The following is a 7,916-nucleotide window of genomic DNA, read 5'->3' as shown; positions in this document are numbered from 1 at the left end:
TATAATGATTAGTTGGGGTGATTTATACACATACACACTGGACAGTGATTACAATTGGCATTATGGGCTTGTCTCACACTGAATCGATAATCCTGAATCGCCACTAGATATGAGAGTCCACCTACACTTTATGCAGAATTTGTGCCTAATTCACAGTTGAGTTATGCTTTGAAGTACAGGTGAGTTTTCAGGCTTTTTTTCTAGGAGTACCTATATCACTAACTAGGCACCATGCTGTAAAGGACAGGTGTACAGATGCATCCCTTTCTGTTAGAACCTAGATATGGCCTTGCAACCCCTTATAGCTCATGGGTTGCAAGGCCAAATATAGGTTGTCTAGATTATATAGCTAGGATCACTCCCTTTGCCTCCACCCCTCTCATGCATGAAGCTGCACATCACGCCCCTGCGCACAGCACCTGATGGCTTGCCACACACTTCTTTCTCTTTTCACGGACCAGACCAGCTCCTCTGAGCACAGCACCTGAATATAATCCACTCTGAAGTGCCTAGGCGGGATGGATCCTTTAACTTGCACCCAGGGGCATAAGAAAGACACGGAGATGGACTGTTTTGCACACCCACTCCAATGAGTCTATGAAACTCCTTTCCTCCCACCAAATAGCTTTACTCTCTGAGGGCCAGGCTTCTAAGTGGGGAGAACATAAGAACATAAGAACATAAGAAAATGCCATACTGGGTCAGACCAAGGGTCCATCAAGCCCAGCATCCTGTTTCCAACAGTGGCCAATCCAGGCCATAAGAACCTGGCAAGTACCCAAAAACTAAGTCTATTCCATGGAACCATTGCTAATGGCAGTGGCTATTCTTTAAGTGAACTTAATAGCAGGTAATGGACTTCTCCTCCAAGAACTTTTCCAATCCTTTTTTAAACACAGCTATACTAACTGCACGAACCACATTCTCTGGCAACAAATTCCAGAGTTTAATTGTGCGTTGAGTGAAAAAGAACTTTCTCCGATTAGTTTTAAATGTGCCCCATGCTAACTTCATGGAGTGTCCCCTAGTCTTTCTACTATCCGAAAGAGTAAATAACCGATTCACATCTACCCGTTCTAGACCTCTCAAGAACAATAGTTCTTATACCCTGCTTCTTTGCATTTCCGTCCGTGGACCACAACACTAAACTTTATACTGTGTCTGCCCGAGATAACACACAAGAGAAGAATGGAGGTTTCTAACTTCTTTACCGATAGTTGATTATATGCTGTTACATTTCAGTTCTCTCCGTAGTTCAAGTAACTAAATAATAAGATAGCAAAAAGATATAATAAACTTGTTCTTATGTTCTTATGACTCCAATTCTGCATCAAATTCTCCTGGAAGCTCTTAAATTTACATGGAATTCCCTTTATTCTCTAATTTCTTTCTCTAATGACCCCATAGAATGAATGTTGTCCAATCCTCCTTTAATTCCTAATTTAATGCTTAGATCTTCCTACTGAAGATAATCAGAATGTATACAGTTCCAATATTTAATCAGAACTTAGGCCCAGATTTAATCTTTTCCCCAATAGCTTCTTTAATTAATCTACTCCTTAGTCAACGCTTGGTGGGCACTTCTCACACCCTTGTGTAAGGCTTTCCACAATAGCAACAAAGTTTTTGTTACCTTTATGTTGTATCTACTTTGTTTCTCCTAGTAGTGCACTTTACTTGTTTTAGATGAACTTGCAATACTCCTGTATCTTTCTAAATGAAAGACTTTACTCTTCTAAAGGTTTGGTGTACTAACTCCCATGTACCATGGTTTATCAGCTCCAAGAGGAAAAAATATTAGATGAACCCAAAAGGGAAAAAATCAAGCAAGATGCAGGAAGGGTAGAATAAAATCTCCATGCCTCCAAACAGAGGAGATAGTTCAAAAAGACAATTAATGCAAAAATATTCTACTATATCAGGTCTGTTGCGACCGTCAGTCTGCGACGGCTTCCCCCTGCCTACCTTACTCTTCTTGCGGCTCCTCCCGCTCACCTCGGACTACTGGCTGCTGGGGCGTTTGTCTGCTGACCTCTCCGGCGTCCCCGGACTGGCTTTGGTGGTGCTTCCCGCTATACTCCTCCAAGGTACCATAGGGCGTGCACACACCGCCCTCATCTTTATTTCCTCATTGGCGCGAACCTCAGGGGCGTCCCCCTGAGATGACGTCATGCTGCCCGGATATTTAAGCCTACCTCTTTTGCTAGCTAAATGAGTTAGCAACTACTTGGATTACTACGGATGGGATTCACTCTCCGTACTGAAGCTACTCTGCCACTCCAGCATTTTCTGGAACTCTTACTGCTAACGGGGTACCCGCTCCTCGGGGTCCTCTTCTGCTTCTTTCAGGTGCTATCAGGAAACTGGTACTCGCACCTCGAGGGCCCATGTTCCCTGACCCGCTGCCTGCATCTACAATCCTTTCTACTTGGAAGACTTCACTAACAGTATCTATCTGTGAGTACAACTACCATCTATTCCACAGTACTGCTTCCCTGGAACCAGGTACTCCCTCCTCGACGGCCTGCCTTCTGTTCCAGTGCCAGACCTCTCGTCTAGTGGAATCGCTGTGTGAGTACAATACCTCTGAGTCTCCCTGCTCTAAGGGATCAGGTACTCGCTCCTCAAGGGCCTGCTCTCCCTGCCTCAGAGCTTCTCCTATTCTACCTAGGACTCTGTATATTTCTCACTGTGTACTCATAACTCTCAGTCTCTTTCCACTACAGCACAGCCAAGCAGAGGATCCGCTGTTCCAGCGCTGTGGGCTACTCGCCTAGCCGGGCTCAACATCTACTACTCACTACTGCCACCTCTGGTGGTTTCCAAAACTGTTTAAATAAAGATTCAATCTGTATTTGTGTGTCCAGAGTCTAGCCTGACACTGTGGTTCCTCACGGGACTGCCCCCGTGGGCGTGGTCAGCTGCCACAGTGTCCAAGCATCCACCCAAACACCAATAATCATAACAAGGTCACTGTCAAGTCTATACTCTGAAGGGAATATAGCTCCCTGCAGGTCTTCCTTACCTCAAATACAGGGACGTCCCAATTCATCCAACAAAGGGATTGGCTCTCACAGGGAATCCTCAAAAATTGTCTTAAGAGGCCAAAGCAATACCTAGACTGCAATGTCAAGTCAACAGAAAGCTGACTCCTAAATGGAACCTCTTCCTTACTCCTGTCCCATAAATTAGGAAAAATTAAAGCAGGAGAAAGAGAGCAAACTGCCTCCTTGACAGGGTAACTAAAAATCTACAACTGGTTAACTCAAGCACTAATTAAAAATCCATGAGGAAAGACTGTGCTGTGGGATGATAAACAGCTAGGACATACCACCTGCACTTCCCACATGGGGGAGCAAAACTCAAACCTCAATTGTCTCTGCAAAGAACTTCCCCAGTCAATTGGTACGCTCCTTTAGTAAGGGGAAGCCGAAGGTCTCTTACACCAAGATGGACCAGGCCCCTCCTGCCAATGCAGCTGTAGTGCCATAAATAGTTATTAGCCAGGTAGACTTGGGAAAGCCAGCGCTTACCCTGGGTGTGAGATACAAGTAATAGATCAATTCTTTGGGATCTGACCATTACTCGTGACCCAAACTGGTTACTGTTAAAGATAGGATGCTGTGCTCCATGTACCTTGATCTGACCCAGCATGGCACTTCTTATGTTCAGTTGGGCTGCTAGATGACTGAGAGGTAAAAGTGGTATCCAGGGAGGACAACAAAATAGCAGAAATAAACTGAATGAATTCTTTGCTTCAGTCTTTACTGAGGAGGATGTTGGGAACATATCCACATCTGAAACATTCTTTTATGGGGATGATTCTGAGCAACTAAAACAAATCTCTGTGATGTGGAGGATGTAATAGATCAGATTCTCAAACTACAGAGTAACAAATCAATAGAACTGAATTGAATCCACTTTAGAGTCCTAAAATAACTCAAACATGAAATTGCAAACCTGCTACTAGTAATTTGTAACATATCGTTTGAAACAACCAAAATACTTGAAGACTGCCATGGGACCCTGAGGACACTGAATGACAGGCCAAGGAACCATATTGAAAGTTACCGTCCCTAGATTTGTAGTTGGTATAGAACATAACTAGGACACACAAAAAAATATATATATTCAAATTCTGGCATCATCTCGGGTGACAGCAAAACAAACTCCTTCCACTACCAAACATTTTGTGAAGTAACACAAACCCATACAAAAAAAAGCCATCTAGAACCTTGCCATATTATACCATAACAGCAATAACTCAGGACTGAAACAGCAGCAACCTTATCTACAAAAAGGCAAACATTACACCAGGCCCTAGAACACTAATACACCATCTACTGAGCAAACAGAACAAGCCAGACTGCTACAAATCCCTACAAACTACACGCTAGTCAAAATACTGAACCTCTGTCTCCTGTATGAGAGAACACTTGTGTGCATGAAGAAGGAAGGAAAGACAGGAGGAGAGAAGAAAGAATAAGAGAGACCCTGAAAAAGGAATAAAAAGACAGACAAGGGGAAAAAAAAGAGACTGGGACCAACTGATTAGAAAAATAAGATTGGAATATGTCATCTTTGGGAATGTACATTTCTTATTTATTTGTATTTTGCTTTTTCTTCAGTATTTCAGAGTTCATAGAGTTTGGTTTCTCTGGCTTTCCATTTCAGTTTTGTCTGCATGTTTCTGTTTCTAGTTTGTAGTCCTTTATTCTGTATTACATAGAAACATAGAAATGACGGCAGAAGAAGACCAAACGGCCCATCAAGTCTGCCCAGCAAGCTACGCACTTTATCCATTTTTTTTCCCTTTTTCTCTCTCCCACCTGTTACCCACCTGCCATCAGCATCAGCTAAGAGTCTGTCTGTGTTGCTCTTAGCTAATACAGAATAAAGGACTACAAACTAGAAACAGAAACATGCAGACAAAACTGAAATGGAAAGACTCTTAGCTGACGTGCTGCATCTTAAAGGGACTGCGTCAAGAAAGTCCCCACTGCAGCCCTAATCACTTCCAAGCAGAGCAAAATAGTTTATCTATCTATGTTCAATTAGACAGCCATGCCAAATCCATCCTGGCTTTGTATAATTTTGTGTTGCCAGATAATTTTAGGTGAGTATATTCAGCGGGATTTTTATCTCTTACCTGGAGAAACTTCTTCAAATTTGTATTTAACCACCATAAGACACACACACACACCCCATTCAATTTTAAATTTGCTTATACCTTCTCTCAGTCTTTTTTTTAAGCAGCTAGTTAGCTGCTTGAAGAATATTGTACTGCGATAGAAAGTAATGAAGCAGAGAAATTGTAATGAATCTGTTTTGCGGGCTCCTAAAAGGGGAAGAGTTAGCAATCTGTAATGAATCTGTTAGGATTTGCTAGGTAGTTAGCAATCTTGTTATGATTGACTCCAAAGAAGGAGGAGTTAGTAATGTTCTGAATCTGTATGCTGATGGCAGGAGCAAGCAGAAGGAAATCTGTACTAGTAGACTGCGGAGTAGCAATCTGTAGTCTTTGATATAGTTGTGGGTGGATCCCTGGGCTGATGGCAAGATGACCACTCTCTCGGGAGGCTACCCCGAGAGGGACCACCGGCTAGGCTTGAGTATGGAGACAGACACACATTAGTTCTTTTATTAAACAGGTGATGAAACCACCAGAGGTGGCGGTAGTGAGCTGATATGCCCGGCAGGGCTGTAGTCCCTCAGGTACTGGAACAGCGATCCAGGAAGGCTGAGCTGTTGAGAAACTGTAGAACGTGAGTAGGCAGAGTAGACAGGGTTCATGAACAGAACTAGATGACAAAACTCACATAAGGTCTCAAGGAAGCTCAGGAGCTGGAACGGTATAGGCCCTCGAGGAGCGAGTACCTGGTTCCAGGGTAAGCTCTGAGAGAGTGATGGTAACTCACAGTTGTTTGTAGTAGCGATAGCTTCCAGGCAGTAGAGAATCTTCAGAGTCTCCAGGAACATGGGCCCTCGAGAAGTGAGTACTGGTTCCTATCTGTAATCTGAAAGGTAAAAAGAGAGCGAGGCCCCCCGAGGAACGGTTACCTCTAGTAAGTCCGAGGAGGCAGAGTAGCTTGGACGAATCGTAGACGGATCCGTATCCGTATCTTCTCCACTCCTTGCTAACTCAATCTGATAGTGAAAATAGAGACTTTAAATATTGGAAGCAGATGACGTCATCTCAGGGGGACGCCCCTGAGGTTCGCGCCCTTGCTGGTACTTCAGTCAGAGCGCGCGCGCCCTAGGTCATCAGGCAAACATGGCGGATCTGCTATGTCGAGCCGGTCTGAGGACGCTGGAGGGAGACGGCATGGAGACGCCGCGGCAGCCAGCCATCCATTAGACCCGGAGGGAGTCGCCACAGAGGTAAAGAGGGCAGAGTGAGGGCATCGAGCAGCGACGGACGCAACAGAAATCACTGATATTAGTGTAATCATTTGAATTAAGACCTATAAGTTCTGAGAATAAATATACCAAAAGAAAGGGGAAGGTAAGGGAGGGAACCTCGACCCCCCCTTAAACCAATTTAATACGGTGAATTCTGTTGTACTAACAAACTCAACTAAAATACAAGAGATGGATCTACAAATACAAGAGATGGATCTACAAATTAACCAGATTAAGCAAATACAAACGGGTTTAATTCAAGGAGACTCTAGGCTAGAGAAAAGAATGGAATTACTGCAAAACAATCTTAGATATAATAATCTAAGAATAATCAATTTCCCAAAATGCAAATTAGTATCTCCCAAAGAGCAACTTAAGAAGTTTTTTCAAGAAACATTATCTATTGCCAGTGGAGAATTGCCTAAAATTCAGAAAGCCTATTTTACATCAGGGCTGGAGCAAAAAAGTGGTGGAGAGACGGGGGGACAGTGAAGTTCGAGGTCATCATCCGGAGTCACCTTCACCATTAGAAGATCTGACAGGATTTCATGAAATGTCTCAAGAAGAACAAATTGAGAAAAGAGGGATACTGTTTGTGAAATGTGCAATATCTGAGGAAAGAGACATGATATTAAAAAGTTTCTTTCGAAATAGAAATAAGCTCTATCTTGGTGGGAAAATATGGATTTTTCCAGATATTATAAAAGAAACTCAATTGCGTAGAAAGAAATTTCTTACTCTCTGTCCTAGAGTGTGCCAAATTGGTGCGAAAATATTAATAAAATTTCCTTGTAAATAAATCTGGCTCCATGAAAACATACCTATTATTGAAAATAATAGGTATGTTTTCATGGAGCCAGATCAATTGGAAATTTTTCTAAATTCTAAAAGCGAATCCAGACCAGAGTATGGACCACTGCAGCCACACAAATCAAGCCAGGGATACTCCAGAATTTGAACTCTCTTCAAAAGGGGCTATGACAACCCTAACAGCTCTTCCCTTGAGCTGTCTTGTATAGAGCTTAGACCAGGCATGGGCCATAAGAGGCTTTTCAAAGTGAGCTATAACAGCTCCACCTCAACCCAAGTCAGTTCTGTTTTTAATTAAAAAAAAAAAATCATACCCCCCCCCCCCCGTTTTAACTTTTTAACTTTATACTTGAATGATGCAGGGGGCTGGAGGAGGGAAACCTCAAAAGCCAGACTCTTCAGATTTCCCAAACCTGACAGAGAATCTGAAATGTCCCACAAAAGAATAAGCAGGAAAAAAAAAAAATCTGTGTAATCCTTGGAGAAACAGAAGCTAAAGAAGCAAAACAGAAATGCAATCTGACCAGTGACAATATAGACCTGCACCAAACCCTGAGACATGTCCTTGATATTATACTTCTCCTAAGCTATAACTTTACTACTTTGTATTTTACCTTTCTTTTTTTATGTCAATCCTGCTGTATATTACTTTGACAACACATGTAAAATTGTCATGCCAATAAAGTTGTTCTAAATCGGTCTCC

The sequence above is a fragment of the Rhinatrema bivittatum genome, chromosome 2 (assembly GCF_901001135.1).
Source record: "Rhinatrema bivittatum chromosome 2, aRhiBiv1.1, whole genome shotgun sequence".
Taxonomy (NCBI): Eukaryota; Metazoa; Chordata; class Amphibia; order Gymnophiona; family Rhinatrematidae; genus Rhinatrema; species Rhinatrema bivittatum.
The sequence above is the reverse complement of the archived record's forward strand: the minus strand, read 5'-3'. Positions refer to the sequence as shown.